Source organism: Astyanax mexicanus, chromosome 10, assembly GCF_023375975.1.
Source record: "Astyanax mexicanus isolate ESR-SI-001 chromosome 10, AstMex3_surface, whole genome shotgun sequence".
Lineage (NCBI taxonomy): Eukaryota > Metazoa > Chordata > Actinopteri > Characiformes > Acestrorhamphidae > Astyanax > Astyanax mexicanus.
The window spans coordinates 40,091,183-40,112,117 of record NC_064417.1 but is presented as its reverse complement, the minus strand read 5'-3'; the positions used below and the strand labels follow the sequence as shown (position 1 = coordinate 40,112,117).

Below are 20,935 nucleotides of genomic sequence, written 5' to 3'. Positions count from 1 at the left end.
TGTGTTGTTACATTATGGTGCACAGTTTGTGTGTGTGTGTAAATGTGTGTGTGTATGACTGTGCCCAGATATGAATTGGAACTCTGTCGTGGGTAACTGCTCTAGTGCTTGATGCAGTCCTCCAGGTGGACGGTCGTTTCCGGTTGAGAGTACGCTGTGCACTATTGGCTGCCGCTTCTCACCGGTGTGTGGATGAGTGTTAATGTGTAATATGCTTGTGTGTAAAACGTGTTCATTGTAAAGCGTCCTTGGGATTCTAGAAAGGCGCTATATAAGTTGTACTTCATTCATTTATTAATTCATTTATTCATTCACAGTAACATATACAGTATTTAATGTATGTAGCATGGTTCATTATACGATATATCCAATACATTTTCTATTTATCTACTGCAGATGGGTACAGTGGCCCTAAAAAAGGGTAAAAGTACAAATAGAAAAATAAAATATCAAAAACATCTTTTAATCTAAATTAGCATTATCTTACTGGTGTTTCCTCTTTTTGTAATATACTGTATTTACTTTGATGTATATGTATTTGCTATCAGCTCCAGTACAAATGTATAGATGTATTTACTATATTGTGGTTTTGTTCATTGATTTATGAAGCCAGTGTCTGAACCAGAACACTAAAAACAATCATGTGTTTGTTTGGAGCCTTTCCTCAAGAGAAGAGTCGAATAGAGACCAAGAAAAAAACTTCTGATTACTAGAAGAGCCCAGTGCTGTAGGCGCTGTCAGTCCACGAAATGTTTCACAAGATCTCCAAACGGTCTGTAGTCTTCTAGCAAACTGCTACACCAAACTTGGGGGCGCTTTGAACTCAGAATAGAGTTTGCTGTTGTTGTTCCCGGGCAACACATGTGTCTTTGTGCCACACTCTCCCAAAGCTGAGTGTTTGGATCAGTGGGGAGAAGCAGCTATTCCAAAGAGGACAAAACAGCAGATCCAGACAGCGCTCAGTTCTGATGCTGGGAGATGTGTCGTTGGAGACGGCTTGGAAAAAGACAGTGAGCCGCACTCGGAGGAAAGCCTTTGAAATGTCAAAGAAATCCTCATAAGAGACAGACGAGAGGGTTTAATGTTTCTGCAGAGATGAAACCGAGCGTGTCAGAAAGTCCCATTATAGCACTGATCAGCCTGATTATTGGAGGTAGCAGCCCTTAATTTCCCGTCAACACTTTTGTGAATTTATTTGTGAAGAGAAATAAATTGTCTGGGTAGAAATTTCAGTCTTTTTTTTTGATCTGATTAATGATCATTATTGATCATGTTCAAATAAAGATAAATTCAATTATTCATTTTATTCATTTTATTTTTTTTTTTACATTTTGATTGAACAGGATCTGAGACAGGGACGAAGAGATATTAATAGAAATGTTAATCTTCGGTTGGAAAGACTAACAAAATACAAAATAATACTTTTTTTTTAATCCTCGTTGGTGAAGTGATAGGACGCTTTGCATCTGGTATTTATGCAAATCCAAGTCATGCACAAAACAAAGAAATGACTAATATGGGGGTTTATTTTTGTCCTGTACTGATGTGATATTTGTTGTTTGTTGCATCTTCACTTGCTGGGTCTGTGAAAATGTGCTGTTGTTTCAAGTGAAAGTGAAAAATATACAGGCGAATAAACAAGAGATATATAAACTCATACACCTAAGATTAATTTACAGTGTTATTCTGTTTATTCTGTTTTTTTTTTTTTTATAGAACCACTCACTGTATCTGAAATGCAAAAGTCGGACAAAAGAAGAAAAACAACAAATAGAGCAATTTCTCTTTTTTTTTCTTTGAAAGTGAACAAAGACATCACCTGCTTCTGCACAGACTGAAAGCGGTGCTATTCAACCCCCCACCCCACCTTTCTCTTCGCCCGGCTGTTTGATGGCTCTTCCTGAAATTAATATCAGTGATGTCATTTGATGTCATTCATCATGCATGTCTGCTTTGCACATCCCCTCTCGCGAATGCATAATCACGCAGGCCTGCGCTTGGCGGTCCCTGGGCCTCTAAGAAAGCGCAGATTGGTTCCAGCTCAACGGGTTCCTCCCCATTATTTAATGTATTCCAGTCTATTACTACTGCTTGCAGCGACACCTCATTCTTTCCCACCAATATATGAGAGGTCATTCAATAAGTGACACCTCCCTTCCATGCCACAGTCACATTTCTGTAACTGTTTTGGCATGTGTCACAGCTGCGAAACACAAATTCAAAGATATATCAGCTGACAGAGGTTTCCCCTCACGAGGGCCGCAGCAAATGCAATTCTCGGGGATGCCAGACAGATCTGTCGAACGCTATTGATCACGACCATAACCAGCCGCAGAGGCGACTTCCAGCCCGGTGGAAAACCAGCTCGGAACAAATGAGGTAAAGATTATGAATATGCAGACGGCTTTTAACTGCAGCGTCGCGTTCAACTGAGATTTCCTGTTCGCTGATTGCGTTGACTGAAAATGGCCTAAGGTTGGAAGTCTCTTTGTGTTTATCAAGCAGACTGACAGAGTACTTTGTCTAATATATTCATATATCAAATAGCCTCTGCAGTCCTTGAAATATACTCATGATATAGCAAATTACAGACCCATTATCCTGAACACGCACTATTAAGATGTCAAAAACGACTTCATACTACAGAGCAGGGGCTCAGAAATTGAGAGGGAATGGCTGGAGCATGTGCTGCCCAACAGACCCGTTGCAACAAGGCAAGCAAACCAATCAATTGCCTGGGGACCTGAGCTATGACTGGTTATGAACAGAATCCAACAAAAAACTGTGTGGGTGCCCCTTTAAATTCTGTGAAGGTCAATGGAGGAAAGAACACCCCCTAAAAAGGGGGTCTCCCACTAATTGGTGACAGTAGCCAGCCAGCCAACCAAGTTTGTGATTCCTGCAGCTGGCAAAATATGAAACTTCTGCAGTCATAAATCTCAGAGTTATCCACCAGGAAGCCAGAAACAAGTAAGAGACAGAAAAAGGATGAAAAGCAGTATTTGCACTGTTAGCAAATATTTTATTGCTATGAAGTGTAGTTGAACTTAAACAGTGTGTCTATGCTGTGGTTCCTGTAGAATTTGGGCATTAGTCTATTTTGCTTAGGGCCCCCTAAGCAATGCCCTGAGACGTCTATGCTACTCAATGTTCAAATAAACCACATGCAGCTTCTCAAATAACCAATGACAGTTTTGAACTAATATTTGTAATGAAAAAAACTAAACATGTTTGTTATTAAATAATACGACAGTGGAAATTGCATCCTCATTGGTTATGTTTCGAATAGGCCTACATGCTACAATTGTATCCTTTGTGGAAGTTTGGGGTTTGTGTTTTTGCTAACAAGCTGAATTGATGGAAATTTAAATCATTTTATAATAAAGTACAGCTCTGGAAAAAATTAAGAGACCACTTCAGTTTCTGAATTTTTCTCAAATTCCCAAATAAAAATATGTTTTCACTTAAAACATTGATTTGCAGAAAGAAGTTCATATTCATAAATGTTTAAGGGTTCAGAAATCAATATTTGGTGGAATAACCCTGTTTTTTAATCACAGTTTTCATGCATCTTGGCATCATGTTCTCCTCCGCCAGTCTTACGCACTGCTTTTGGATAACTTTATGCCTTTACTCCTGGTGCAGACATTCATGCTGTTCAGCTTGGTTTGATGACTTTGATAATCCATCTCCTACTTGATGATATTCAACTGGTTTTTAATTTAGTAAAATCAAGGAAAAGCGTCTTTATGTGGTCTCATTTTTTTCCCCCAGAGCTGTAAAGGATTTACTGGACAAACTTGGCATCCAGTGTAAAAATCTTCTTGGTTTCTGGTCTTTTGGACTTTGCTCTGATCCTGAGTCTGGCTCCACCTCTAGTTTCTACTGTATTTTGACTGTGGTTTTATCTTGATACTAACATTAGCCTCATGTTTTTTAGAACATAAGGGGAATGGAGCCATTGCATCTGTGTTATTTACAGTATGGGTCATTGGATTAATAATTTCCCAAGCTCTCCATGCGGCAGATTAGCGTTACTTATACTAAGGGTGTACTCGCACTAGGAAAGCTGTGCTTCATTCAACACCTTGCAACACTTTCCTGAGTAAAAAAAATAATTATATTTGTGTTTTAAATGTTTTAAATGTTAAGCGTAGGTGTGTTGCTATGCTCTACTGTAGTAATATATTTGACCGTCTCGTCCTTTTATAGCATCTATTTATATCTGTTAGGTTTATTTTTCTTTTACAGTTCTCTCAAACTTTTACGTGGATGACTGTTTAAAGAAATGCCTCTGACACGCCAGTGCAAGTGTGAGGAACCTTGGCAAAGTCTGAAAGAGTTTCAAAGTAGAGGTTGGAGGTGTTTCAAAAGAACTGTACATTTTACCCAAGAGCTATTTAGACATCTTTTTTTTAATTTTTCAAGACGCTACTTCTGCTGTGATGTACATTCACATTACAGTCTTGTTGTGCTGAATTCGTTCGCCGTGTTGTTTCTATACTCGGTGTCGCTGCTTTATTTTAAGATGCACGGCAACCTGCTCGCCCGCCGAAGCCTGGCAACACACAAGACAGCTTCCTCCAGTTGGATGGGAGGCGCCTAACTGTCATCAAGCAGGTGTTTAGGGAGTTGGGCTCTATTCCTCTGACTGCAAACAACTGTAACTGTGGGACCTTACATATGCCACTTAGCATTCGCACAGTTCAAAATTCATTAGGGGCCTGCCAGTCTGGACCAGGGCTCCAGCATCTGCTGCAAGGTTCTAATCTTCGTGTCGCCAGCGGGGATGATCAAACGCTGCAGGTGTTTGTCCTTCTTCACAAATAGGACAGCGCTTTAGGATCCCTTTTATTTATTTTTTTTTTTTTCTTTTCCTTCTTTTTCTTCTCCTTCTTCTTCGTCTTTGTCTTCTTCTTCTTTGTCACCTTCTTCTTCTTCTCTGGCTCCCTCCCCTTCCAGAGGTTGTGTCTGTCTGTGTGTCTAAAGATAGAGGCGGTCCAAAATAAACCAGGCTCTATGGAGATGATTGAAAATTGATGGCTGAGGATAAAGTGAAGATGTGATTGCCGAGCTGATACGAGCCACCATAAGAGCTGGAGTGCCGCGCTCGCTCACTCGCTCACTTGCTCGTTCACTCGCTCGGATTGTGGGGGGGTTTCCTGCAGAAGTGTGCACATCTCCTGCTTTCTCCTGGGGCGTGCGGTTGCAGGCAGCGGCTGTCAGCAGAGCTGGAGAGAGATAGACACGTTGGGGAAAAGGGGGAAGCATGGCTGAGAGGCTGCCTACCTTTTATACACTCGAGCCGTATATATTTCCCGCATTCAAGCGCCGCCGCACCTGAATATAAAAGGCCGTTTTTTTGGTTTGTGTTCCATTCATTATCTGGGCTATTCGTACCAAAGCCCCCATTTTCTCCAGCTAGATTCCTTCCCTTCATTTGTTTCATTTTGTCCCACTTTGAGACTCGTCGCATGGGCCGCCTGTCAATGCACAGCGTATGCGGAAAACGTACGACGCAGGCGAACAAACATATGCAGCAGAGTTAACACGCAGACAAGTTTATTGACACACAACATGTTAGGAGCACGCACACCAAACGTGTGGGAGAGACTTTACAGATGGAACGCCTGCGCCTTCACCATCACCTCTGCAGATGCTTTCTGTAAAGATGCCAATTTACAAAGACGGAGAAAGTATGAGAAACATAAAGCTGATGAATATAAATTACAGTACAGAAACACAGAAGCAAAAGCAGAAGCAAAAGCAAAAGCAGAAGCGTACTCCAGCACACCCCGACTGGTACAAATTAGGCCTTTATTTGAGGCCTTTGACAATACACCACAACGATTTGTTGAAGAAGGCGACAATTTCACCGTTTTTTTTTTTTTTTTTCAACTTAAGAGGATACTCCATTTTTCAGTCATGTCGGCCTTTATCTCTGCAAACATAAAAATCCCTATACAAAAAAGCAGAAAATTAGCTATTGATTTTCCGCCCTCGCTCCCCCCCCACCCACCACTTTACCCACCACAGCATTGTCATTCTGGAGTCTAATTGAAGGTCAGTGTAGGTTTCCTTGTAAAAGTCTGCTTACTGCCAGTCAACTCAGCATTCAGCACAACAAATTACCTCAGTTTAAGCACTCCACCGCTCTATAAACACACTATTTCAGAGAGTGATACAGCTCTTTTTCTGGGAGAGGAATCAAAAATAATTCCCACTCCTTTCATTTCGCAGCTGTGCATCATTTCTGGTAAAACTGACTTTTTTCTGTTGTTATTTTATTTTTATTTTTTTTCACTCTTGAATCCAGACTGTGAACAGTCAGTGAACAGGTTTCAGAAACTGTCAGGAAGCTTCCATATCATGTCATGTGTCAGGAGCAGGAAGAGCTGCATGTCTGGATGGAGACTTCTCCAACATGACCTTTCTCAGAGTAGAGATTGTGTGTCTGTGTGTGTGTGTTTTTTTTTTATTTTACAGTTGACATATTTTCTATTATTGGATTGAAAAATCCAATCCAATGTCTTTTAATAGCCTTTTTTTGTTTTGTTTTTGTTTGTTATTTTGTCTGATGAGAATGTCCTCTTTGAATTCTGCATTTTGTGTTTTGAATAATACTTTTTGATTATTTGAGAAAGAGTGTCACTCAACCATAGGTTGGTAGTAAAAAGCTACATTTTGGGAAATCAATGCAAAATGTTTGAATTACTTCTGTACCCAAGTAAAATTCTGATTAATCTTTATTTATTGTGGTATTAACCACAAACCCAAACCAGTAAGAGTTTGCGACAGTAATGAAATGCAAATATATGAGCTGCATTTTTTCTTCTTTTCTCTTATTTCTTATAACTTTTATTTCTTTTTTTTTTTTTTTTTGAAAATATTTGATTTTGTTTAGAAGAATCAACATTCCAGAACTTTTTTAGATGAAATGAACACTGTGTGCTTTAGATCAAAGATAAAAAATGTAGACTGTCATCAGCAAAATATCCAAAAGCCAGAGTCTGTCATAGTATAGGGTTGCCTCAGTCCACTTATGAAGTTGATTGATATCTTAGAGCAACATATACTGCCTTCAAGTTATCAGTTAAAAATGAGATTTCTTTGGGTTCATACTGTTCATAATCAAATAAAAACCTAAATAAATATAATATATTGCATCAGGACAACATTGCATTTGGACACTATTAAAAACTCAACAATTAAAGCTGGGCTAATTGGAGTATTTTTGTAGAAACCCGGAACTGTAAGCCAGAAACTTTCTTCACTCACTTCCAAAGACACTCCCCCATCCACATGAACATTCACAGACAGTCACATGCTGTATTCTATTTGAACTCTTTAAGTAGGAATAGTAGAACATTTTAATTTTATTGCCCCCAAACCCAGAAGAATACTTATCATCAACTTGGACTAATTAAGGATTTTTTTATATATATATATCAGTGTTCTGAGAGGGTTCTGTTAATTAATGGCTACTGACTCATAAGGGAAAAAGTATTCACAGTATTCTCTTTTTTTCTGTAGCTGTAAATCTGGTGGTGAATTACAAGTTTGTGCACTGATTTTAAACAGTGATTAATAGTAACATCTTTATTTAGTAGCCCTGTAATGATGATTCTGATAATGATCATACTTTGCATCCAAACACTGTGTATCAACACACATTTCAAGATTTACTCTAAATGAACACATTCTTTTAAAAAAGTTAACCTTCAGATTATGCATTTTTTAAACAAAACAAAAAGGGAAGTAATGTTTATACCAATATCAGTTATATCACTGAATGTTGTTTAGCAAATACAAATATTAATTTCACCTAGTATATATATATAAATTAACTTATCTTTATACCTGAGGTTAAGATTAAGTTGTCCACACTGCTGCGATAAAATGTCAGTAAAATAATCATAAATCATCTAAAGTATATTTACAACAGAACAAGGTCAACATGAACATTTGAAAATGTTTGCAACTCAAGGTCATTAAGTGCCACTTTCTTATAAATATGACGTCTTATAAATAAAAAGATATATATTTTTGAGAGCCAAAATAAGCAGTATTTTGATAGTGACCCATAACAACCTATAACAACTGGTCATATCACCTTTAATGTTCTTTGATTTTTTTTTTTTTTAAGTTTGTCTCTAATAACTATGTAGTTACACATTAACAATCCATTCATTAATAACAGGGCAATTACTGGTGAAGTATGAATTGTTACAGATTAGTTACAGTTACACAGGGTTATAGAATTACAAATTAAAATTAAATATTAAAATTTTAAAGAAAACCTCAAAAATGAAAACTAGAGTTTTATTTGACAAAATCATATAACGCAAACTTAACAGACTGGTTTCTCTCACACATTGATTCTATGGGAAATAGAAATAAGAATAAAAAAATAATAAAACTTTTCTAGGTCTTATATAGTGCAAACCACAACCAGTCATATTAAGCCTATGGTTTGTGTTATTTTCTCCTAAATCTCTTGTAATTTAACTATGCATAGCCATAACCAGTCATATTAAGACTTTGCTTGAAGTGCAAACAGAGACCGATTTTTTTTTTTTTAAATACAGTACAGAGCTAAGGGATTAATACAGCTGCCTATGAAGCAGTCACGTGTAGGATTTATTTACAGTATTTACATATGGTTTGTCTCTTGTTGGTCACTCTGTTACCATTTATTGTTTCCACTGGAGCCAAAATGCAGCCAGACATTCAACTTAAAAGTAGCAGAAGCATCTTTTATGCAAATGCCTGAATTTTCCTCTTCTGCTGAGAGCGGCTCTCACTGCTCAGCCATCATACTCTATCGCTATCGCTACTGGGTTGGCAAATCTCTCTTAAAAAGTCCACACTTAACTGTTTTTTTGCCCCGCGAGACGAGAAATATCGTCCGTTTTAATCTCGCGAGATCTCGTGCCACGGGATCTCGTCACACCCCTACTAATAGTTACACTGTTATTACAAGTGTGGTTAATCTGTAACTACACAGTTATTAGAGACACTTATTACAAAGTGGGACCTAAATAAATAAATAAAAAATCTAGTAGAACTTGGATACACTGAGATGTTTCTACCTTTTCCAGTAGTGTTTGCAATGTTTGCTTACAGTTGTGCTTTTATTTAAACTGTTTTTGAAAAGGTACATAAACGATGTGCCTACTTAAGTATATTGTTAACAAGATAAATAAGATAAATAATAATGCATATTTTATGTTTTTTTATAGACTTAGGCAACACTAATGTAACTCTAGATGTAACTCCTGTAGAATTTACTGCATAAAATGTCAAAGTGGTACATTTTACATGACTTAGACATCTAAAAATAAACAGCGAGAAAATAAAGTGAGCTTTGTTTATACACATCACACGTGACTGCATACAATTTAAAGTGCGCTTCAGATGTACAGAGAACAGGAAATCGTATGACTTTGCCATGCACTCAAAAGCACTCCTCCTATTACTTATCTATTAGTCTTATCATTACATTCATTTTTATGAACTTGAAGCTTTTGACGAGAGTGTGCATTAGACTCAATTCTGTCACATCACTCACTGCCAAGAAAACACTGTTTAAGGATATTATATGGCATAATGCAGCATCTGGCAGCCGCACCAAGAGACTATGCCAAGCTCCTCCTTGTAAAGTGGAGCTGTATTTTTCATTACAAAGTACTCTACGGAGGACGGGCAGATGTGTTCCATGCCCTGCGAGACCGCTGCTAATACCAAGAAGCGAGCAATCAATGGAGGAGAGTAGCCACTGCGTGACAGTGCCAAGCAGGCTGGGGAGCAGGCGTGAGTGCAAGTGGGCTTTCCACAGGGGGGAATCTGGTGAAGCAGACAAGAACAGGCGAAGCAGTTGGTGTAGAGCTGAGAGAGGAAGGGGTGGAGGGGGGGGTGGAGGGGGGGTTGATGTCCAGAAGTACTGGCACCCAAGCTTCAAGCATAACTGTCAGGGTTTTGAGCTGCTCTCCAGCACAGCGCCTTAAAATTCATAGCTGAGCCTCTGGGACAGTACCTGCAGTATATAGGAAAAAGGCCAAAAAAAAGCACAGCTATGTACTGCAAAGCACCTGCTCCTGCACTATTTCCCTAAGCAATTATTTTTGTTTTCTAACAACACACACACATGCACTGCCGTTCTCCTTAACCCTTCTATTGTGTTCGGGTCAAAATTGACCCGTTTTCAAGTTTAAATGTGTAAAAATTACCATTTGCTTTTTTGTTCTGGAATGAGGCTTCATCTAATCCTCAGACACACCTGATTGAATGTAGAAATATACATTTTTACCATTTTAGTAAATTCTAAAGGTCTCAAAAAAAAAAAGTTACATCTGTGGTGTTACGGGTCAAAAATGACCCGGCAGAGACTACTGGCTGTTTTATGCATCACCTTAAAGCTATGGGTTGCTCTGAGGATCAATTGTGGCCCAATATGCCCAATTATGGCCCACACACACACACACAGGCTTCTTTCACATGCACAGACACAGAGACATATAGAAAATGCATACAGGCACACACACACACACCACCCCCCACGTGAACTAAGACTTTCTCACAGCATATTGATACATTGTTTATAAACATTGGCCCACATACACACACACACAAACACCACCCCCCACGTGAACTAAAACTTTCTCACAGCATATTGATACATTGTTTATAAACAAACATTGGCACATATAAAGAGGGTTTGGGTGGGATATTATTAGTTGAATTCTGTAGGAGTATCAGTCAACATGAGCAAAAGGTATTCTGTTCATGAGGTGCTAGATCATATCTTTGGTAATGATGGTGATCTTGAGGAGAGAGAGGGAAGTGAAGCTGAGGAGGATGTGTCTGAGGAGGAGGATGATGTTCAGTATGACCCTGAACAAGACCAAACATCTGATGAGGAGGACCCAGATGTCACAGATGCTCAAGGAGAGGTCTTCAAGTCAAAAAAAGGTGACATTTCATGGTTATCAAGCCCTCCTCAAACCCAAGCCAGGGCACCGATGGAAAACATCCTCAGAATGACTCCAGGGCCTACTAGATACGCTGTGTCACACGCCCAAGACATCAAGTCAACGTTTGAACTGTTCTTTCCACGACCTATTCAGAGTATCCTACTTGAGATGACCAACATGGAAGGGAGAAGAGTGTTTGGTGATAGCTGGACGGAGATGGACAAAACACAGCTAGATGCGCACATGGGACTGTTGCTTCTTGCGGGGGTGTACAGATCCTGTAATGAAGCTACGGCCAGCTTATGGGATAGTGAGTCAGGACGCCCTATTTTTCGTGCCACAATGTCCCTTCAAGCCTTTCATGTGTTATCAAGAGTGCTACGTTTTGACAACAGGGAGACCAGAGTTGCTCGTCGTGAGAATGACAAGCTTGCTCCCATCAGGGAGGTTTGGGACAAATGGGTGGAAAATTTACCCTTTGTGTACAATCCTGGGCCAGAGGTGACAGTGGATGAACGGCTAGTCCCTTTCAGAGGCCGCTGTCCCTTCAGGCAGTACATGCCAAGCAAGCCTGGAAAATATGGGATCAAAATATGGGCAGCTTGTGATGCAAAAACTGCCTATGCATGGAATATGCAAATATATACCGGAAAATCTGCCACCGGAGTGCCAGAGAAGAACCAGGGCAAGCGGGTCGTCCTGGACATGACCAAGGGTCTTCGGGGGCACAACATAACTTGTGATAATTTTTTTACCTCCTATGACCTTGCGCAAGAGCTTCTAAAGAGGAAGCTGACGATGGTGGGAACAGTCAGGAAGAACAAACCTGAGCTTCCCTTAGCTCTTCTTGGAACGAAAGACAGGGCTCCTCTCTCATCCAAGTTTGCATTCTCATAAAGAACCACAGTTGTCTCCTACTGTCCCAAAAAGAACAAAAATGTCATTCTGATGTCAACTCTCCACAGGGATGCTGGTGTGAGCAGTAGGGAGGACAAGAAGCCAGACATGATCCTGGATTACAACAAGAACAAAGGTGGTGTTGACAACCTGGACAAGGTCACCGGCACATACACATGCAAGCGGGGGACAAAAAGGTGGCCAATGGTTGTGTTCTACAACATGCTGGACGTTTCGGCATACAACGCATATGTAGTGTGGACTGAAATAGATCCAGGATGGAATGGAGAAAAACCTTTCAAGAGGAGGCTTTTTCTGGAGGAGTTGGGCAAGTCTCTGGTTTCTCCCTATATCGAAAGACGAAAGAGGCTGCCCCGAACCGAAGCGTCTGTTCGTTTGGTGAAAGGGCTTCAGCCAACACTCACATCATCATCCTGTGATACAAACCAGGGAGGAGATTCCAGGAGCAGCAAGAGGAAGAGGTGCCAGTCCTGCCCCGCCAACAAGGACAGGAAGTCCAACACCACTTGCCACACATGCAAGAAATTCATTTGCGCGGAGCACACAGTAACCATCAAATACTGTGATTCATGCATTTGAACACACACACACACACAAACACACACACACACACAGTTAAAGTTTCTGATGCTAAGTTTCATGGTTCATAAGTTCATAAGTTCATTCAGAGTGACTCACCTGCACTAACATCATATTATTTTTCAATGTTCAGTTTATGGTTAATGCAGGCGCACACACACACACACACTGTTGTTGGTCATTGTTCATTTGTTAAAGTTAAATTGCTTGGTTAATTGGTATGGTTAAATAAAAGTTGGTTTTATGGAAAGAAATTTGAACACTTGTTGTCTTTATCCTACTATTTATCTATGCGGGTCAGTTTTGACCCGAAACACCAAAGATGTCACTATTGTTAATAATTTTAAATAATATTATTTTTTTCTTTGGTAGGTGTACTCTAATATAGGTCTATAACACATTTACAGTTTCTAATTACTCAGTCTATAAGTATGACAAATATTTTTTGTGAATTTAAATAGTTTTTGCATTCAAAAACGAGTGGTACTTTTTAAAACACTGTGTCTGTGGAGCCAACTAAAGAAATTTCCCACACTGGTTCCATTTATATGAATGTATACTAAGCCAACAATGAGTTGAAAAACAATATTGGAAGAAAACTGGTGATTTTAAGCATTTTCAAGCATTTTCAAATCACGGGTCAAAATTGACCCGCAAACACCACAGGTGTAAACAGCTTTCTAACACAATATAAGGGTTAATATTTATGCAGCTATATATATATACAGCTATATATATATATATATATATATATATATACAATATGTTTTTCAAGATTTAGAGCCCTACTTTACCAATCTATAGCACACCAGTCAGTTGCGTATCATACACCTTGATTTGGAGCTTGTATGTGTGCATTTGGTATCTTGAGGGCACAAAAATAAAAAATGCCCTGCCTGGCTCAAAATGCGTAAAAAAAAGTATGTACTAATTCTCCTAATTAATCATGGGTGTGTTTTGGCCGTAACATGAAATAAACATCAGTGTGCCAGTCATCAATATCTTTAAGAGTCAGATGTGCTCTGACTTTGGCAAATTCGTATCTTAACAGCGCTGTGCTTTGTGCATCTCAGAAGAGAAAAAATACAGGAATGGACGTCTGATCATTGACTGTTGTCTAGGTAAATTTCAGTCAGTAGCGCACCTGTGTTTTCTGGCGCCAAAAATAGCAAAACACCAGAATATTACCTGAACACACACCTCACTTCCAGACCACCACGCCGAACAGTGTAGATTTATTCCTAAACTCTGACACTGTTTTAATGGTGGGCGCAAGGTGTGCAAACAGACTGTTGACGGGGTGTAAGATAGCAACGAGCAGGTTGTACAATAGGGCTCTTATTCTAAATGGACGCATTATTAACAATATATAGGTTTTTTTTTTGCCCTGTCTGCAGTGCTGCCTGTTTAAGTTGAATTGCTCTTTTAAGTGGTTAAATAACATTTTTAAGCGTTTTTAGTTACAACAAAGCATTTCATGTATTCATTCAGTTTATTTTTTGCTTCATATGTTCAAATAATCTTGTTCAGTTCAGCAAAGGGATTTTTTTAGATGGATTCCACCACTCTAACATGGCCTTTCTGTTCTTGAGTATTACCAGCTGTATGCATCTTAAAGTAATTCTGCACTGTATAAAGCACAAGCTGAACACTATTGAAATGCTAATCAAGTCTAAGACCTTGTCAAAACAAATCTGAGCCTTAGCAATGCTTAGAGCACTCAAACTTTCGCACAGACAACACTGATTATTTTTATTTTATTTAAGATAGTCAGAGTAAATGAAATGAACTGAAATTAAATTATGAATTGTACATTTTTTTTTATTTATGACTAGCTACAGGGGCTAGGTTTACTGCTTCTCATTAAAAAAAATAAGAACAAAATGTATTATTCAGCCAAGGACACCCAAACCTTTGCCTGAGCATGTATACACTAGATAGAGTGTACAGTATAAAGATAAAAGTATTGTGGCACCCACATATTACATTTAACGAAATCTTTTTTAAATCCCAATATCAATCCATATTCTTTTATGTGTAGTCGTTCCCTCTTTGCAGCTCTAACAACAGCAAAGTGATCATTTTGGTGATTTTTCTGCATTTTTATGCAGTATGTTTGTGTTCCATATGACCTTCATGACCCTCAGATACCCACAATTCTTTGTACACTGACAACAAAATTTCAGAAAAAAAGAATAAAAGCATCTTTAATTTTAATATTATAATGCACACCAGTTTTGGGCACAATATCGCCTAGTGACATTTAATTATGATGTCATCACATAAGCATCACATGTAAAACAGTTACATAGGTACAACAGTCCTTAGTACTTAGGACCTAATTTACTTTCTCGGCAACCTAGGCTTTGGAACACAGCTATGTTTCTCCACACTTATTATACAGCTCTGGAAAAAAAAATATATATTATATTAAATATTAAGAGATCACCTCAGTTTCTAAAACAGTTTATCTGTTTTTGCTATTTATAGGTATATGTTTGAGTAAAATGAACATTGTTGTTTTATTCTATAAACTATGGACAACATTTCTTTCAAATTCCAAATATAAATATTGTAATTTAGAGCATTTATTTGCAGAAAATGAGAAATGGCTGAAATAACTAAACAAGATGCAGAGCTTTCAGACCTTAAATAATGAAAAAAGTCATAAAGTTTCAAGAGTTCAGAAATCAATATTTGGTGGAATAAATCATGGCATGTTCTACTCCACCAGTCCTACACACTGCTTTTGGATAACTTTATACTCTCTCTCCTGGTGCAACAGTTCAAGCAGTTCAGCTTGGTTTGATGGCTTGTGTTCATCCATCTTCCTCTTGATTATATTCCAGAGGTTTTCAATTTGGTACAATCAAAGAACTCATCACTTTTAGCTGCATATTGGTTATTTTTTGCCACGCTAATGACATTCCTCAGTAATGATTTTCTATGCCTTGTAACCAGTGACATCTAAAGCCCCACCAGCACTCCTCAGCAACTCAAGGTGAGTCTAAACAATATAACAATATGCTTCCCCTCAAAAGTCTTTGCATACTCTCCCGGCCTATTTATACTTGTTTATGGTTTATTGAGCAGGTCACTTCCCCGCTTGCTTGAACAGCTGCTGCAAACCTGACCCTTTCAAAAAACAAGGTTTTGAGGACAAGCCTTGCACCACTTGCTGTCAATTCTCTCATTGCTTATGAAGCTTTATGTTGACCCACTCAGTAGCCTTTGCCTGGGTCACATGAATAATTTATCTGGGTTTTAGCCGGGCTGTAACATGTAAATTCCGGATGCCCAGGGGCCTCCACTCGACGCTGTTCGTGCCCCTCAGTGTATCCTCAGACCAAGACAATAGCCTCAGTCTGTATGAAATTACTTGAAGCCCATTCGCTGCATTATATTTTCCAAGTGTCTCCAGGCTCACTTTTCCCGGCTCTTGCAGCCATATAGATCTATCTCAGAATGTGAAGAGAATTGGATCCATAGCGCCTCTTTGTCTGTGCCTTTTCACCCCGTCTGTTTTTTTCATAATATCTAAATACGTTTCTGAGCTTGACAGATAAAAGATTGCTTAATTTCACCTGTAACAAAAAAGGAACAAGAAAGTTACAATCTTGCACATATGGTATGGTAAACATCACTGGATTATGTTTTCACCAACATTCCGCAGTTAAACTAGGCTAAGAGCTGCCACTGTGAACGGGAGATTGCTGTTGGTTCGAATCCCGGTCATGCAGCTTGCCATCAGCTGCCAGTGCCCTGAAAGAGCACAGTTGGCCTTGCTCTCTCTGGGAGGGTAGATGACACCGCTCTTTACCTTCATCACTCTTAGGGTGATGTTGATCAGCACAAAGCATCTGTGAGCTGATGTATTGGAACCAAGTCGCTGCACTTTCCTCCGAGTGCGCTGTGATGCTACTCAGCAATGCTGCATCAACAGCAGTTTGAAAAGAGGCGGTGGCTGGCTTCACATGTATCAGAGGAGGCATGTGCTAGTCTTCACCCTCCTTGTTTTGTGGCATCACTTGTGATCGGGGATACTGTATACAGCTAGACTAGCAGACTAGCAGCTGAATGGGTAGACAATTTGCCTAGCTGAATTGAGGGGAAAATGGAAGGAAATAAGAAATTAATAATAAAATAAAAAATATTCACAGTATATATTTGTGAAACATGTTTGAGATACTAAAGAGAAAACCTGTGTAATAAAACATTTTTTTTATATATGTGGGCCTTCACAATCCATTGACTTAAACCTGAACAACTAAGATGGTGATTTGGGATTAACGCTTTACAGCGTGAAGGAAAAGCAGCAACTATTGTTAAGCACCTCCAGGAACTCCTTCAAGACGCTGAGAAAACTATTCCAGGTGACTCTACCTCATGAAGACACTAAGATTAAAATATCAAGAGAGATAAATGTGCTACTTAGAAGAATCTAAAGTATAAAATATAATCTTTGTTTTTTTTTTTTACAAAATAGTTATGTATATGTTCATGTATAACTTATATAATATAGTCTTTAATATCACATTTACAAGTGTGGACTGGTGGGACTGGTGCTGCATTTTTCACCACACAATTGAGCCATGTCATGAAAGCATCCATATGGGACATATACTGTAGTTTAATCTATCTTCCTGGCACTTGAGGGTATGAGGCAACCGCATCTTAAACTTAAGCACCTAACGCTTTAGCTTTCGTTAAATGGTGAAAACTGCTGTATCAGAGAGTCGGCTTTAATGAGCGGAGATGAAACTATCCTTACTGAAAGGGAGCAATTCAATAATTTTGACTTAAGCGACATTGTCAGGGTGCAGCAGCCTCTCCGTCCCCTCAGAGCTGGCAGCCTTTATTGTCTCTGGCCCTCCTTTAGATTGTTCTTTTGAAGAAGCTTCAGGGGAAAGTGTTTTACCTTAGCAGGTTTCTGATTTGACTTTTTTTTCCTTTCCTTTCCTTTTTTTTTTTTTTTGTTCTTCAAGGACGTTCCACCTGCTGCCAAGAACTGTCAAACAGAAGCATCTCAGTATAAAGAGGTGAGAGGACACCAATTAGAAAGCCGTCGCTGGCCAGAAAAGCCAGCGGCACAGCTTGCCACAGGAAGTGGGATGCCTGACTTCCTGCATGGGGTCACAGCTGTTTATAGAGGCGTAGGTATGGCCGGCCGAGGCGGCGGCCGTTTAGCATTAAAAGGAGCGCAGCTCATTTGAATGGCAAAGTAACCACTTCAATGTCACCAATGAATTTCCATTGTCTTAAACATCTGCCATGGGAACAAGGACTTTAGTGAAATTAGACGAGCATGTGGGTGTCAAAAGACTTTATGTGGAACAAGAGGTGGACCGCTGCGAACAGGGTGTTAAATCTTCCTGAGAGAGAAATCTTGGGTGAGAAATTTCAGCAGCATCTCCTCTCTGACAAATGCAGCTTCATTACTGCAGATGTAATTTTTTAACTGTTTCTGAGTTTCAGAGCTATTACAGACTAAAAAGGTAAAGGTAACACTTTATAATAACTTTCATTAATATAGTTTTAACTAATGATCAGCAGATGTGAACAAAGCATTATTTTATCAGAATTTAAATATTAACAAATGTTCCCACATGATTTATCAGCATGGATATTTACAGCACAGGCCAAAAGTTTGGACACACCTTCTCTTTTTCGATGCATTTTCTTCATTTTCACGATTATTTACATTGTAAATGCATGTATGAATGAACACACGTGGAGTGTTTAAAAAAAATATATATATATATATATATATATATATATACACATTCTTGGCATCATTCTCTCAATGAGCTTCAAGAGGTGGTCACCTGAAATGATGGTTTTCCAACAGTCTTGAAGGAAGGAGTTCCCAGAGGTGTTTAGCTCTTGTTGGTCCCTTTGCCTTCCTTCTGCAGTCCAGCTCACCCCATTGGGTTCAGGTCCGGTGACTGTTGAGGCCAGGTCATTGTTTTGTTAAGTACATAAAACTCCACATGTGTTCATTCATAGTTTTGATGCCTTCAGTGAGAATCTACAATGTAAATAATCATAAAAACAAAGAAAACGCATTGAAAAAGAGAAGGTGTGTCCAAACATTTGGCCTGTACTGTATATAAAAAATGTTAGCAAAGCATTAGCCAATCAGAATTTGGACATTAATAAATCGCTAGTAAATGCGAATTTTAAACTAGACAAATGTTCATCAATTGCAGTCCATGTTGCCAATGGGTTCATTAGTATTTACAAATGTGACAGCAACTTTTTAGTTTCTTAAAATGTGAAAAATAACAGTTATTAATCATTACTTAATGGTATATTAATATAAGTTATAATTAAAGTGTTACCAGTGTTTCCGATTAAAAACAAAGCAGCAGCATCATTTCTACAAAAGATTTTTCCCGCTGTAATGTGTCTCAGGCTTTATAGGGGCAGTTGAATACAGTTAAGCTCTTAACTACTGCTTGGCGTGCAATGTGCCACTCGCACTCGCAGCAGCGGCATATTCACTTTAATATTGAGAGCTTTGATTTAGCAAATGTAATATTTAAAAGTTCTGCTCATAGCCGCCCAAGAGCCGCGCTCGTGACTGTAGCGTCAGCCGAGGTAAGCAGCGCAGGCATACGGAGGTTCCCACAATAACCTGACATATGGCTCTGACTCCGAAAAGTAAACGCTTTCATCACGACGGAGAGATGCTAAACCGCTGCAGTCATTTAAAATGCATACTCTGGCAACTCATCACGACCTGGAAAGGGGCTGCACTTACCTTGGGTGAACAACTGGAGGCATGGCGGGGATGACAGAGTGTGATTGGCTCCTGCTATGAGCAGCTGTCCATGCCCATACTTGGCCCAGGCCAATTATACTTTCCCATCCCTGGCCGCTCGGCTGCCGTGTAGTCAGACCCATTAATCTCCCTGGCTGAGTGTTGTGCCATGTGTTAACAGGGAGGTCCCTTCTCACTCTGCACCTGGCCAGGGCAGTCAGGCCCTTGCCAGTCATCCTGACACCTGCCTCTCCTTGGGCCAGATGTGATGTGCCCTCTGATTGCGGTTAACAGTTCAGCTTTAATAACACCGGAGCTTCATCAAATATGGCTTACCCTTAAATTAAATCACTTTAAATCAGAGCATTTATCATGAATGCTGCGGTGGACCTGGATTAATCTGTTCACAAATGAGTTCTAATTTATAGCTCTGACATAATCATGTACTGTATATCATGTCATGTTATTGGAGATTGCTAGTGTCAGTAGCAGTTGTAGGTAGTGCTTTTGTATTAGGTAACATTAAGGATAACACATATTGTAGGATAAGCAGTAAACAGAAAGTCAGTAGGTCCATTTTCAGCTGTTTTAGGGAGCTTGCTTGCACATCCACGTTTTTTTTTTTTGGTGTGGACTTTCAGTGTGGCACCTACAGAGGTTAGACAATGAAACTGAAACACCTGGTTTTAGACCACAGTAATTTATTGTCCCGACAGATAGTTCTGGTGGAAACAGGAGAGTTGAGGCACACATTGAATTCTGCCGTGATTTGGGCAGCTGTGGTTTAATGTTTTTTTTTTTTTCAGACAGCTTTCTCTTGCGTCCACAGTTAATCCTGTTGGATGTGGTTTGTTCTTCTTGGTGGTATGCTGGCATTACCCTGGATACCGTGGTTCTTGATACATCAAAAAGACTTGCTGTCTTGGTTGAAGAATGCGCCAGCAAGACATGCACCATCAATTTGTCCTCTTTTGAACTGTGCGTTCCTTTGTATGCATTTTAAGATTCACATGATCTACTGTTGCTTTCTCTGCTCTCGATTTTTATTTTTTTTTTATGTAGTAAATGTCTGGAGTAGCAGCAGCTGGAATAACAAATGTGGTGGAAACACTGGAGTGCTGAACAGACCTAGAGCTACAGTTTCCTGTTAAGCAGAATGAGATTTTTGCCAATATTTTGTAAAACTTGGCCAACCTCACAGCAGTTCCTGGTAAAAGAGAACATTTGTAGTATGGGCACTGATAGGAGATGTATTTTTATGTCTTTACTGTATGCAGTTTGTTCTGACAAGATAACATGCAATAATTAACAATATCATATTTTATTTTTTTTTTTTTTGGAAAAGACATGTTTAACAGTTAACTTCTTCAGCAGTGGCACAACCACTAAATGAATTCACATTTATGCACGTTTTCATTCCTTGCGATTTCTCCCATTTTTTTTTCAATTATTGTTCACTGATTGGCTGGTTAACACGGTGTGATTAACACTGATAAAACTGAGAATTAATAGAGATCCAGTCTAATGTTAATTTAGGAGCACTGGTTTAATCACGGCCTGAATAACAAGGTCCCAAAGTTACAGTTTAGCGAGGCTTTTTTGTTCAGGGAGATTAAGGGAGGGTCAGACAGTGCTCCATTGTTCAACTGGGAACAGAAACTCATTTGCTAAAATGAAGCATGTCTTGCTAGCATAAATCATG

General features: G+C 39.2%; 1 protein-coding gene and 1 pseudogene across 1 annotated transcript in view; both read left to right on the top strand.

The window, feature by feature from the left end:
- The window catches only part of LOC111195823 (uncharacterized), an 825,186-nt gene that overhangs the window by 675,452 nt on the left and 128,799 nt on the right, over nucleotides 1-20,935 (top strand). The window lies entirely within an intron of this gene.
- LOC111190545 (piggyBac transposable element-derived protein 4-like) lies at nucleotides 10,669-12,645 on the top strand (annotated as a pseudogene).